General features: G+C 42.0%; 1 long non-coding RNA gene across 1 annotated transcript in view; it reads right to left on the bottom strand.

Moving 5' to 3' along the window:
* The window catches only part of LOC106502584, a 71295-nt gene extending 59570 nt beyond the window's left edge, over nt 1-11725 (bottom strand). Inside the window, exon 1 of the long non-coding RNA XR_001296231.2 lies at nt 11490-11725. This is a non-coding gene — a long non-coding RNA (uncharacterized LOC106502584). The remainder of the gene's footprint in view (nt 1-11489) is intronic.

Raw genomic sequence — 14670 nt, 5'->3', positions numbered from 1 at the left:
TTTTTGTTTAGTCACTCAGTTGTGTCTGATTCTTTTGTGACCCTATGGACTGGAGCCTGCCAGGCTCCTCTCTCTGTGGAATGCTCCAGGCAAGAATACTGGAGTGGGTTGCCATTTCCTTCTCCAGGGAATCTTCCTGACTCAGGGATCAGACCCACATCTCCTGCACTGGCACGCAGGTGCTTAACTGTTGAGCCACCAGAGAAGCTGCCTGGAAAATGTATTATGTGATTGTAATTCGGTAATTTGCTAGAGTCTATTATTATAACTACATTTGTTGTTGGGTATGAATTTTGTTGATGCATAACTTCAAGTCTACATTTCTTCTGCCAGTTGGTTAAATAAAATAAAGCTATAATTAAATTATTATTGACAATAAAAATTGAACATTTCTTAAAAGATAAAATGAAATAATATGATTGAAAGTGTCCTGAAATTTTATTTACATGTAAAGCAGTATCATTTTAAAAATAAATTGCGATGTTGGGGTCTACAGAAAAAAAGTATCTCCTAATTGAACATAAGAAGTGAGTATGTGGATATTTAAATAATATATACACTCAATTTTGATAGTAAATGTAAACGGCTTTGTACATTTCTCAGTAAGAGTTTTCTATAAGGAAAAATTTTGGTATTTATTTCTGATGAATAACACCATATTTTGACTTTAAGGTACCCTAACTGGTAAACTCTGGGAGAGAGTGAGGGACAGGGAGGCCTGCAATGCTGCAGTCTATGGGGTTGTAAAGAGTTGGGCATGACTGCACAACAATAGCTGGTGATTTGGGGATTTCTAAGATGCTTGCTCCTTGGAAAAAAGTCTATGACAACTATATATAGCATATTAAAAAACAGAGACATCACTTTGTTGACAAAGCTTCATATGGTCAGAGCTATGGTTTTTCCAGTAGTCATGTATGGATGTGAGAGTTGGACCATAAATAAGGCTGAGCACCGAAGACTTGGCGCTTTTGAACTGTGGTGCTGGAGAAGACTCTTTAGAGTCCCTTGGATTGGAAGGAGATCAAGCCAGTTGATTCTGAAGAAAATCAACCCTGAATACTCCTTGAAAGGACTGATGATAAAGCTCCAATACTTTGGCCACCTGATGTGAACAGCTAACTCATTGGAGAAGACCCTGATGCTGGGAAAGAGTGAGAACAGGAGGATAAGGGGGCAAGAGGGAATGAGGTGGTTGGATGGCATCACTGACCCAATGGGCATGAGTCTGAGCAAACTCTGGGAAATGGTGAAGGACAGGGAAGCCTGGTGTGCTGCAGTCCATGGGGTTGCAAAGGGTCAGACACGACTTAGCAACTGAACAACAGAACACGAGCACCCTTGTTCTTTTCCTGGCTAGACTCTAGACTGGAAACGATTGCTTTCATGAATGCACTTTCCTTGTTTCCTTATACGTATCAACCTCTCTTGTCAGCTTAGCCACAAAGTGAGAGAAGAGAATGGACATGGTGTTTCTGTACCTCCCCTCTTCAGTTGGTATCACCTTTCTTTGGCTTATGGTGTAAAGATGGTACTGCCAGCTTGGCTTTCCAGAGGGAGCCACTGTCATCAGCCCAGCTCTCTGACCTTGGCCTCAGCCTAGGGCTCAGCACACATCTGCCAAGCACCCAACACTTGCGCTCACAGCACTGGACCTAGATTCTCTCCGAACGCCATTCCTGTTAAATAAGCATTGCGTGGATGTGATTTCAAGAACAATCACAGCAATGAATTGCATGGAAGTGTCTGAATTCAGAAACATATTTTTCATCTTGTACAATCACAAGTTTCCGAAGAAGCTGTTCCCCATAGGAGACCAAAAAAAAGATCTTTTTTTTTTTTTTTTTTCTGGAAAATGTTCATTTCATGTGTAAAACCAACTGGTAGGAGTGAGAGATTTCTATTGAACATCTTCAACTACAGTGATTTTGCAATCAGTTAAAACGTTAAACTCATAAACAGGGAAGGAATTTACCGGACGGAAGGGATGGGAAACTAAGACAGGGCATGTAATATGAAAGGTAGCATTTAAATCTTTTTCTCTGAACTCTCTCACTTTTTCCAGGCGTCGTTTTTGGAAGACAAATTGAAATCCTGCATTATGTGCATCTTCTACCATCCCAAATTTTCTTTACTGAAGACCAAGGATGACTTTTTAACTATCAGTCACTAGGAAGTTAAAGCGTGAGGATGGAAGAAGAGTGATGGACTCCTGGGTGGCTCAGTGGTAAAGAATCCAGCTGCCAACACAGGGAGCACCGGTTCCATCTCCGGTCTGAGAAGATGCCCCGGAGCAACAAAGTCCATGTGCTGCTACAGCCCAAGAGCCGCAACTACTGAGCCCACGAGCCACCAGTTCCGAAGCCCAGCGCCTAGGGCCCATGCCCCGCAGGAGAAGCCGCTGCAATGAGAAGCCTGAGCACCAGCGCTGGAGAGCAGCCCCCACTCACGCAACGAGAGCAAAGCCTGTGCAGCCGCAAAGACTCCGCGCAGCCAAAAACAGGCTAACAAGCAAAATATCCAAAAGAGGAAGCGTGGGATCCGCTGACCTTCTGCTTGGTTTGACACACTGGTTTTGCCTAATGCAGACTTTCAGGGCACACGCTCCCTCTGCCTTCACCATCCTACAACCTTTAGCCTCCTCTGGTCCACCTCCAGTAATGAGGGGATATTAGGATCTGCATGTCTGATTGTCATTGTTCTGATGGACACTCTGACTCCCACTGTCCACTCAGCTCAGCAATTTATACAGACAGGCTTATGATCTCACGCCTGTTTTCTTTTGAGGAGTTATGAGGCTGGGCATGCTTATTTAAACCAGAATAAAGAGATATTGTGCGAAAAGAAAGATGCCATGTGGGTATGGTATTCTTTCTTTTTTTATAATGATTGACAGAACCTCCAAAAAGTATAAAGTACTACTTCATTGAAATTAGAAGCTGTAACTCTCTTTTCTAACATATTAATTTCCAGAAATGTTCTCATTAAGATAAAGACTTCTTCTTTTTTTTTTTTTTTTCTGAAATGGACTTCGTACCATGATGGACTCCCAGGGAATAGAAGGAAATATCCATTTTTTTTTCATGTGATTGGTGCTACCTGATTTTATATGACACTGGAACACAGTGCAATGCTCACTGGTTGCTAATCAGCTCTGTTCTTTCTCCATCTCTAGCTTTCCCTTTCATTCAGCCCCTCTCTTTATCTTTCAAGAATGAGGGAACATTTTTGTGATAGCCATATTATTAAAGTATCGTTTACCTGGTCACCCCAATTTTTACTTTCCTGAAAAGCAAAGTACCGTGAGACATAAGATGCTGGTTTTCTGGATCTCAGAAAGATGTCAGCCTCCTAGGTAGAAAGGACACCTTGGGAAGGTCTTTGTGGCCAAAAAAACACCCCCTGCCTTTTGGGGGGTTTCTATCAAAGGGTCAGAAAGACTGTTCTAGATGAAAAGCAGATGAAATATTTAAAAATGATTTCCCTGTCTCTCCCTATGTCATGTGGAAGCTTGAGCCTATAAAGGCAACCAAGGTGAACTGGCTCATTCCACACAACAGGGTGGATCATTCACGACGGGGTGTTCCTGATAGTGTTCTGTCCACTCTAATTTTAAACATCGAAGCAATGGGAGTCCCACCACTTCCCTTGGAAGATTACCCTACAGTCTAATAGACCTCAACATTAACAAGATTTTCAATTGGTAATTGGTAATCAACCTAATTTCCCCTTTTCTTAATTTCATCCCATTACTCCAAACCCTATCCCCTTGTTCCACGGAGCCCTTCACCCTCATTAATGTCTATGCTCTTCAAATACTCATAGATTGCTGGTAAAAAAATAAAAAACACTCTTGGTTACCATTTAGCTAGACCACAGATAGTCACTTCTCTTTTGAGAAGCATGTCAGTTTCCATATACACTGTTCTCCTTAAAAGCATTCTTTAATGGTAAAAGATTCAAGTATTTTTTTAATAAGCAAAGAAAATAAAAAACAGTCTATAAGTGAAAAGCACAGCAGTCTGTAATGGACTAGAGGGGAATACATGCATTCTTAATGTGGGTGGGTGATAATGGTATAGCTAAATTCACCTTCTTTTGCCCTTTACACAGACACAGAACACCACTAAAATGATCGGGTGAGAATTTTCCCCAAGGTTATCTATTTCTATAGTAGTTCTTTTATAATAGTATCCTTGCATATTATGAACTGAAAGAGTGTTTTCCTGGGTGACAAAAACATCAATTGATAACACATTGTTAGTCACTCAGTTGTGTCAGATTCTTTATGACTCCACGGACGATAGCTCACCAGGCTCTTCTATTCAGGGAACTCTCCAGGCAAGAGTACTGGAGTGGGTAGCAATTTCCTTCTTCAGGGGATCTTCCTGACCCAGGGATCGAACTGAGGTCCCCCGCATTGCAGCCAGATTCTTTACTGTCTGAGCCACCAGGGAATTATCCATCAATAGTCATTACTTTAATAAAACCATTGACATTAATACTATAATCTGAGTTACTGAATGCTTATATCAAATATTGTAAGGGAGAAATTCTACAGGTGAAAACCAAACCTTAATTTATGTCTTATTCGTAACACAGCTGTTCTTTTTTATATCTAGGCCACTTCACTAGTTTGATTTACTGGTGAAGTCTAAGATGGTGTTTTAGTAGCAAACCTTCAAAATAATGCCTGTTTTTAAAGATTGAGATTTCCATTTATTTTCCTGCACTGTTTGAAAACTCCAGCCCCCTGGTCTCTGTTTAGAGAAATAATTAGATCCCTATTGTATCTCCATCCCTATAGTAGCAGCTTGGTTCTGCCTCTGTCCTTGAATGCTATGATACTTCTCAGTTCTTTTGACTTTCCTCTTGAATTTTAAGATAGTTTTCTGCTTACATTCACGATGCCTGGTGCATGTTTTACATGAATAAACAAGCCAATGGAACAGAAGGAAGATGGCATAACTTTTGGAAAGTTATTCTACGTGCTGTACCCTGGAACATTTAATCCTCAAAGATGGTATCTTCCTGATGTGAAGTACTGGCATTCCTGAAGACATTTATGTACCTTTCTAGAAAACTTCTGGTTGACATCATGAGCATTTTCAACATTTGTGAGTGTTATCAGATTCAACAACACACTTCAGTTTCACTATGTGGATCTGAGTCCAAGACTGTGTTCTCGGTTACTATACTTCCTCCATGAGGCCACATGGTTGAATGCCTAGGATGTTTCACTGATTTCTAAGAATTTCCTGTTCACATATTTGTTGGCACCACATGAGATTCCTTTAAGTTGGAAACAAGAGAAAGAAATTCTAGAAAACTTAGACAGAACAGGAGGACTGATGGAGGTAATATTGTGGCATTTCATGGCATCGGACATAAGGAGTTGATGAATCCGGTCTGCAAAAGGAGCAGAAAGATGACAGCACCTAGGTCTTTGGGAGGAGGTATAAAATCATTTTTGTCTTTTGCCATGTCCACACTGATGTCATCAAGTTCCAACATCTCCTGAAAAGTGGGTATTTCTGTTTCAAACATTAAATTCTTGGGAGGAATAATGTGGCCTGTGAACTAGGTCAAGACTCAGGAAATTTGCAGATGAGTTAAGGGCTCACACTTCTACCTCAAGGATTCCTCCCACAGATGGAGAAATTGCTCTGAGAAATCCATGCAGAGGTGAGGTCTAGCCCTGTGGAGTTAAAGCATGGTACATATTTGTTGTTATTCAGTCACTAAATCATGTCCAACTCTTTGTAATCCCATGGACTGCAGCACATCAGGCTCTCCTGTCCTTCACTGTTTCCTGGAGTTTACTCAAATCCATGTCCATTGAGTTACTGATGCCATCCAACCATCTCATCCTCTGTTGCTCCCTTTTTCTTTTGCCTTCAATCTTTCCCAGAATCAGCGTCTTTTCCAATGAGTTGGCTCTTCCCAACAGGAGCCCAGAGTACTGGAGCTTCAGCTTCAGCATCAGTCCTTCCAATAGCAGGTATGGAAGAAGATTAATCTGACATATTGCAACCAATACTTGTTCAATGTTATTCCCCCCTCTATTTTGAGACTGGCATATAGACTTTCTAGCATTTCCTTAGGTCATCGATGGGAAGTTTTATGAGAAAACCTAGAATCTTTTGAGCCTAGCTGTTGCAAAATTTCTGTGACAATTTGACTTGCATATGAAGTGAAAGTTTAATTTAGTTTACTTTGGTTGCAGCCCATCTCAGCTTCTTTTTGAGCCCTCAAATAGTAGCAAATGAGGCTACAGGAAAGGAATTAATTAAAAGTCAAATCAAGTTTGGGGCTGTCAGGTCAGGCCTGATCATCTAAGCTGTCTTTCTCAGTTGGTGTTCATTCTTTCATTTGAATAAAACACCCAGTCTCTTAGGTGTTTATCCCCTTCTCTGCCTTCTCTGCTCGTGTGGGGAACGGTGGGTACAGTTCATGCATCCTGGTGGCCTTGGGAATGGAGCAGGAATCATTGTCTTCTGGTCCTCTCCTGAATGAGGTCATTGTCTCTGTGGTCTTTACATGGCTACTTGCTTTCCTGCAAGCAGTCTGGAGCTGAGGAACTCACGCTGTTTTATTTTGTCTTGAGCAGAATGACAAGGGAAGTGCATAGGACTCCTCCTGTGGGTATGACCTTGGTTTACTTCTCCATCCGGAGAAACCCATGCCCCTGCCCTGTACTCAGTCCAGCTCAGTGGCCAGTGGTTACTTCCCAGTCTTGGCTGTGACAGCAGCTCCCGCCCATTGAGTAATCATGAGCAGCCATGGAGACCCAACCTCAGTCAGGACTCCCCTCTGGTTAATCACTTGACAAGTCAGTGATCATTGCAAGGTGGGCTTTCTAAGAAACATTGTGTCATTTCTTCTGAGGATGACCATTGCATGGAGAACATCTATTGCTCTACGTTTGACATTCAAGTTCTTTAATCTGGATGCTAAAATCTACTGAAGTTTCGTGAGATGAAAATATTGAAGTCTAGGATTATTTCCATGTGCATGAAAGCCACAGTTTACAGACTTTCTCTGACAATACAACCTTTGTTGTCATAGGTCAAGTAGAAGTCTTCTCTCCAACAGTACAGTTGGATGTCACATTGTCTAAGGACTAACCTTGCTGGAATCGCCTCCCTGATCTGCTGCTTTGTGGGGATTTTCCAAGGTTACCTAACTTATCACAGAAAACCAAATTGCTCACAATTCGTCCTGTAGTTTCTAGATCAGAAATGTTCTTTATTATTATCACATACGTCAAAAGAGCAGAGAGTGTTTTGCATATTAAGACTGGTAAAGTGAATGGCCTTTCTGTTAAATATAGCTATTTTTATTAAAACAACATAAGCAGTTTATTTCCAAGTCCAGTGTGATTCTCTGAAAAATAGTGCCAAGGTATTTTTTCAGTGGTATCTCCCCAGAGACCAAAGTCTGGATTCTAACTTGCATTCTCTTTATTGTTTTGGTTTTCTATTGTGTATTAGCACACCTGCTGAAATGTAAAACCAAATTTCCCTATAATTTTTTTTTTTTAGTATTGTTCTTTTTTAGCCCATGGATGGAGGAGCCTGGTGGGCTGCAGTCCATGGGGTCGCTAAGAGTCGGACACGACTGAGTGACTTCACTTTCACTTTTCACTCTCATGCATTGGAGAAGGAAAAGGCAACCCACTCCAGTGTTCTTGCCTGGAGAATCCCAGGGATGGGGGAGCCTGGTGAGCTGCCGTCTATGGGGTCGCACAGAGTCGGACACGACTGAAGTGACTTAGCAGTAGCAGCAGCAGCCTCTGTATGTTGCATGCTTTCTTTGTATCCGGGAAATAGTTGCAGAGAGTAAATAAATTGGACTTCTCTTACCAAGCTTTTCAGAGAACGTTAAGCTTTCCCATTGCCTGCCACTTGTGACTGTTTTCTGTCTGGATATTCTTAAAATCCTAGAGCCCTAGGAGGTTTCTAGTTAAACCTTTCTGAGCACGTCGTGCTGTTTAATTTTTTTTTAAGATGTGCATGTATTTTCAATAGATGTGCATGCCTAAGAAGACTGTGGGCCCCAGGTGGAGAAGCCACGGCTTTCCAGTCTTCTTCCTTCCTCATGTGTGATGACCGCTGGATGTATAAGAGATGGGCTCCAAGGATGGAGAGCTCTCCTGTTCCTCTCCTCCTGCCCTCAACCAGGGTCACTCATTCACTCATTTACTCTCTCAAGGAGGGTTTCTTGTGTATCTACTGTTTCCCAAGAGTTGCTGCCGCCGCTGCTAAGTCACTTCAGTCGTGTCTGACTCTGACCCCATCGACTGTAGCCCACCAGGCTCCCGTCCCTGGGATTCTCCAGGCAAGAACACTGGAGTGGGTTGCCATTTGGAGGGGTCAAAAGAAAAAACTGTGTCTTTGGCCACAATTTGCCTTAACTCCAGTCAGTGTTCTATCTTTCTCTTACTTGTAAAGAAATCCAGATAATGAATTATGGAAGGTCAGACGATGCCCATCACAAACATTGGCAAATAAAATACTGGAGAAGACTCTTGAGAGTCACTTGGGCTGCAAGGAGGTCAAGCCAGTCAATCATAAAGGAAATCAACCCTGAATATTCAGGGATGAATATTGAATATTCAGAGCTGAATATTGCCCCTGGTGACGCTCCATAATTAGGCCACCTGATGCTAAGAGCTGACTCATTGGAAAAGACCCTGATGCTGGGAAAGATTGGAGGCAGGAGGAGAAGAGGGTGGCAGAGGTTGAGATAGTTAGATAACACCACCAACTCAATGGAGATGAATCTGAGCAAACTCGGAGAGAGAGTGAGGGACAGAGGAATCTGGTGTGCTGCTGTCTATGGAGTCACAGAGTTGGATACGACTTAGTGATTGAGCAAGAACAGCAACAAACTGAGTTCACATGCCAAGAGCCACCATTACAGTTACGCTTATACCAATTACAGCCAAGGCTTGCAGACACACTGAACTGTAATGTTAGTGGAGCATAAGAATTGAAACATGAAGGCCAACAGGCATGGCAGACGCCAGAAGATTGGAATGAAGCGGTTGATGCTAAGGCAGCATCCATTCTTCTTTGAGGTCATTTCCCTAAACCACAAAAGAGGTTAAGTCTTCCTATAATAATCTGATTCCTGCAGACAGACTTTGAGATGAAGACATGAACTAATAAAAATATCCCTTGCTTTAATGTTAAACTTTGGTGATAATCACATGTGTATGATATATCAAATGATAGTATAGAATCTTCTCTGCTAGATATATTTGTTGTTTTTTCCCTGAAGATAAACTTTGTGGCTCTTTTTAACAGCATAATTGGTTCATTCTCTCTCTCTCTCTGCATATATGGTGGTGGTGGTTTAGTGGCTAAGTCGTGTCCAACTCTTTGTAACCCTATGGACTGTAGGCCTGCCAGGCACCTCTGTTCATGGGATTTTCCAGGCAAGAATACTGGAATGGATTGCCATTTTCTCCTCCAGGGGATCTTCCCAACCCAGGGATGGAACCCTCATCTCCTGCTTGGCAAGCCAATTCTTTACCACTGAGTCACCTGGGAAACCATGCATATCCATGTATACAAATACGTACATATATACCTAACATACACATAAATTCCCATATACATTTATGGACAAATAAAATCTTGTTTTTCAAAACCAGTGTTCATATTACAGATTTTTTAAAAAAGTATTTTATAATTGCCAAGTAATCATAATTTTAAAAAAGCCAATGAGGTAATGTAGTGGATTTTACTTTTTGATGTGTTCACTTAGTCAGCAAAAAAGTCCCTTATAATGCCAATAAATGGTCCTGTGAAAACATTTACAAATTAGACAAAACACAAATTTGGGCTTTTTAATATAATCAACTAGCAGCTATAAAATAACTGAGTTGACTCTGCCACTGAGGCTAGAGCAGAAAGACATGCTGTTGGGTGATGGAGAAGCTATGCCCCCGTCCAACCAAACACTGCCAGTCCCATCTGACACCACCGTCTTCCTTTTCCTTATAGCGATGGTGCCATCTTTATCAGACGTGTTGTGCTGTTTTCAGGGTAGAGTTTCTTCAATATCTTCTTTAGCTTTTACTCTGTTCTTTAACCTATTGTACACGACAAGCAGGGGTCTCTCAACACATTAGGAATATTTTTGATGGCTCTTGGCCAAATGATGCAACATAGTGAACTTGGAGATTTAGTTACAAAGGCACAATTCACTGGAATAGCAAAGACCTCATCCACTGAATTTGAGACAGGGCACCAAGAATGACCCCTAGAGGTGCACTCACCGCAGCACACTGGGGTGACTGCAACAGTGCAACAGGATGGAGCTGCAGAGTTAATTTCCAACCCTTTACAAAGTTCTGTGACGTTTTGTTTCTACTTCCGGTGGTGGGGGTAGATGAGATCCCTATGAAACTAATTAGCATTTTTTCTACTCCTCTGTCTCCTCTTTGGAATTACTTATGTCAAACCCAGAGTCAGCAGCCCCTCCCTGCTCTTCTCTTAATTTATTTTTTATTTACTTTAATACCCACCTTTGCCAATTTGCTATTATCTAGTTTATATTAATAGTATCTCAGCATATTAACCAGGGAAGAACTTCTTTCCCTTATGGAGCCATAAGAATTGATCAAGGGCAATGACAAATCCAAGGAGAAATTTGGGCTTAAAAACTGACTTCCCTGACAGCCTCCCTGGCACATCGCCAAGGTTATCTGTAGCCTCTTCTGAGGACATCAGAGCAGGTCCTTCCCTGATCACTATCCATTCTCCAAAAGGGGGAACAACAGTCTATGACACCATCCAGCCTCTTGTGATGAAGGTCACCATTTAAAAACGAGTCACTTTTTGCAGCTCTTCAGGCAGACACCACAATACATTTTACAAAAAAACATACCAAGATGGCCAAACAGTTCAGTCCTATCGGAAGAGTTGTTATTTTCTGTTTTCCCCCTTTCTTTAAAATGGGCGATTGCTTCTCTGCCAAGGAGGCTCGAAAGGGCTGTGCAAACGAAAGTCTTTCAAAGCTGTCCACCGCAGCTTCCAATTTACACTCAAATTCAGCATAACAAAAATCTCCCAGGAAAATCTCAGGAGCATCCTAGCCGCAGTACACAATTTTTCTTTAAGTTCAGATTTTGGCATTCAACACCTTGAGAAACAGGGACAGCCAATGTGGGGCAGGGAAGCAGAACAAAACAAAACCCAAATAAGAAGAGGAAGAAGAAAACCAACAACAAAGACAGGGAGAAAAAAATGAACACAGCCACGCAAGCTATTAAGCATCTGCCAAAGTAAACCATCGGTGTGGGTTTGTCCCGGCTCTGCCTTGCAGGTAAAGGCAGGCAGTCCCGGAAGCAATGGAAGGGGGAAGAGAAAGACAAGCAGAGTCTAGGAGCTGGGAGCCCGCCTGAGCAGGAGCGGGCTGCAGGAGGGCCTGCCTGGGAGCCGCAAGACACACCATCAGCCATGCAAAACAGGACATACCTTTCTGGCTCGCTCGTTCTGTCGGCTGAGACAAAGCAGTCCCATTCGCAGCAGGAGGCCAAATCAAAATGAAATTTTATTTAGTCTGCACTGTCCCCAGATTGGGTTTCAGAATGACTGCTTTAGGAGATAGCACGGATGGGGCTCTGCATGCTTTGCATATGAAACTACGGCAGGAAAAGAAATCTACATAATCAAAAAAATCTGTGCTCTGCCTGTGTGACAAAAACCCTGGACTCCAGTGATTGTACTGCAGTGTATGTTTGCAGGCAGGCCCTTTTGGGGTGAAATGCAGGGTTTTTTTTTTTTTTAAAGTCTTATATAATGTTATTAACAAATAGTAGTAAATCTGTAATACTCCAGTTTATGAAAATATATAGGGGCCTCGTTACAACTGTACCACGTTGAAATAATTGTGATTTCTCCATATGTTTATGAATGCTTCAGAAATTTGTGAGAGAAAATAAATTTTAAAACATGTGCAGATCATTGGAGGCGGGGTAGGGGGTAGTGTTCTGACAATTACTCTACCTCTGAATCTCCACAGAATAAATGAAAAGCTTAAGTCTGATGCGAGATTGAAATAAAGGCTCTGACTTTTTTCTGGGAAGATGCTTAAGTCATTCATATTTCGAGAGCTATTTTTTGAAATGGTGGGGAGGATCTTTCAAAACGCTCTTTAGATCTTGGAAACATTTTTACAATCAAGAAAAAAGATTGTAAAATAGAGAATATGTATCATGGAATCTTTGAAAAAATATATATTTGTTTGCATACAGACACGGTGACTATATTCTTAATACAGGGTTATCACTGGTCTGATGGTGGAGGGGAGTGGTGTGCAGGTACAGGGTAACAAGGGGGCAGAACAGAGTCTGTTGGTAAATATATATTATTTCTCAAGGAAATACTTATCCCAGCTTGATTTTGATAGATCAGTTCCTTGAGGTTGAGTGCTGCCAATCATTATCCTTAAAGAGGAATAAAAAAAGGGAGAGAAAAAAGAAATTGAAAGTAAGAAAACCTACCTGTATAAAATGAGAGCAAAAAGGCCAGGCAGGCTTTCCCCCCCTTGTTGTTTTGCCAAGTGTTCCTAAGAATGGGAGGAATATGAAACCTGGCCCTTGAAGCTCTGAGGACGGAATCTCCAAGCCACCACTAAGGCACCATGAACCTTCTCCCAGTAACAAGATATACACAGTGTCCTTGCACACAGCAGAGATCACCCGAGGGTGGAAACATGCGCCCACACCCCTCAGAGTCACAGGCAGGACTGACTCTGTGATTCAGGCTTGAGCATCATTTTCTTAGCAAAGGTCTCCCCTGCTCCAGCTTGGATTGGCGACCAGTCAATAATATTTACAGATGTAAAGTCTCCTTCAATTGATAATTTTGCATTCGGGATGACGGCATCATGGTCTGCTGTGCCTGCCACCAGCATCATTAAAGCCCATATTCCAAGCAGAGCATCACATCCAACTTCCTTTATGCTCTGGGACCACCATATCCAGGTCTCCCCGCAAAGAGGGCAAGCCCGGTGGGTTCTCTGTTGCTTTCAGGAAGGACCTTCCTTTTCCTTGGGTTTCTATTTGATCGTAATTATTCAGAGAGTTATTAAGCAGGAGTTTTGCCTGCATCTTATTTTTAGTGATAAAACACCTCTTTTCCGAGGAGCGGAAAGATGGTTAATGCTTAACAAATCCTGCATCCCCCAAATTCAGTGCACCTGGCATTCATACCTAATAAGCATCTGTGGATATGCAAATGTGCAGTGTCTCAGTAACCTCATTAATTTACTCCTCAGGCAATCAGAGAACATGAACCAGTCCTGGGCCACTAGTGCTGCTCGGGCCAAGGGGATGAGAGGCTGCGGTAAAAACACTGTTTCATGTTCCTGCCATCCTTTGGCACTCATATTCAAACAAAGACTCTTCCTCTACTTAGGAGACAGCAAAATGCAAAAGTCAAAAAAAAAAAAAAAAAAGAAAAGAAAAAAATTATCGAGGTATAATAACCAAGGTCTCCCCTGCATCGCCCAAGACAAACCAGAGTTGGTTCAGGGTTTGAACAAAATATCTGCAGTAAGACAGTTTCCCAACTGCCCGAGTTGTCGTCTGATTTTGTGATTTACGGGGGGCTGGCAGGGGGCTGGGCGGAGGGCGACCCGCTTTCCAGACTGCAGTATAGTCAAATCATTTTTTTTCTTTGCCCACATTAAAAGCCCTGAATAATGTTTATAAAATGTTAGGGAATCCCGGTAGGTTTCCTATTTAACAAGCCATGTATGACAAATCACAGTGTAATGTACTGCGTTCTTAATCTTTAATTAGAATGTGAATATCTGCTAGAGAACGCAGTTAACTTTGACACGTTAAATCTTCTGGTTAAAGTGCCTTACAGGAAGAGCAGAGATGAAACACTGGCACAGTCTCCCGCTTCTCTCCATTCACCCAGACAGTCGGGGAAAGATGATAACATCTTGTAATACCTGCTCTGGAGTAATTAATCGCTGTGGTATTTAGGACCATTCAAGTAGACAAATATGACAGAGACAGGGACAATTAGGAACCTTGTTCAAGCTACATTAACTTTTCCAGCTATTACAACACAGCAGCTCAAGTTTGCTTGTAAAAGCTGCAGAAGGAATTGCTATGCATTAGCCGTGCGATTATTAATGAAAGAAAAGGAGAATTGTGTTTATTGTAGTTTGAAAATTGCAAATAAATTTCAATTATCTGCTATGTCATTTTGTTCAACATGCATTCTGGAAATGCCTTTGTATTCTAAATCATGAGCCACTTATAGCAACTAATACCAGGGACCCTCCGGGAGATAGGAAGTCAATATTTTTGTGAAACTCTCTTTTTCGGTCAGTGAAACTGGAGATGGGCAGCACCACCTGAACGGCTTTCAGGTAACAGGTTCCCTGGCACCTTGGAATTCTTCTGGGCCGGGCATCTACCAACAGACCCTGAGCAGATTTCTAGGCAGACCTGAGAGTCATCAAGACCTCGTTGCTAAAAGAAACTAGAGAAGCTCTCCCTCCTTTGGGGAACATCCTCAAAAGAATTCTGAGAAATCAATTATTATACATAAATAACAGTCTGCCATTTTGCTAGCTAGGCTCCTTCTGATAACGACCTCAGTTTTGGGGGAGAGAACCTCAGAGAGAGGGCAGTTT

The sequence above is a fragment of the Capra hircus genome, chromosome 11 (assembly GCF_001704415.2).
Source record: "Capra hircus breed San Clemente chromosome 11, ASM170441v1, whole genome shotgun sequence".
Classification (NCBI taxonomy): Eukaryota; Metazoa; Chordata; class Mammalia; order Artiodactyla; family Bovidae; genus Capra; species Capra hircus.
The sequence above is the reverse complement of the archived record's forward strand: the minus strand, read 5'-3'. Positions and strand labels throughout refer to the sequence as shown.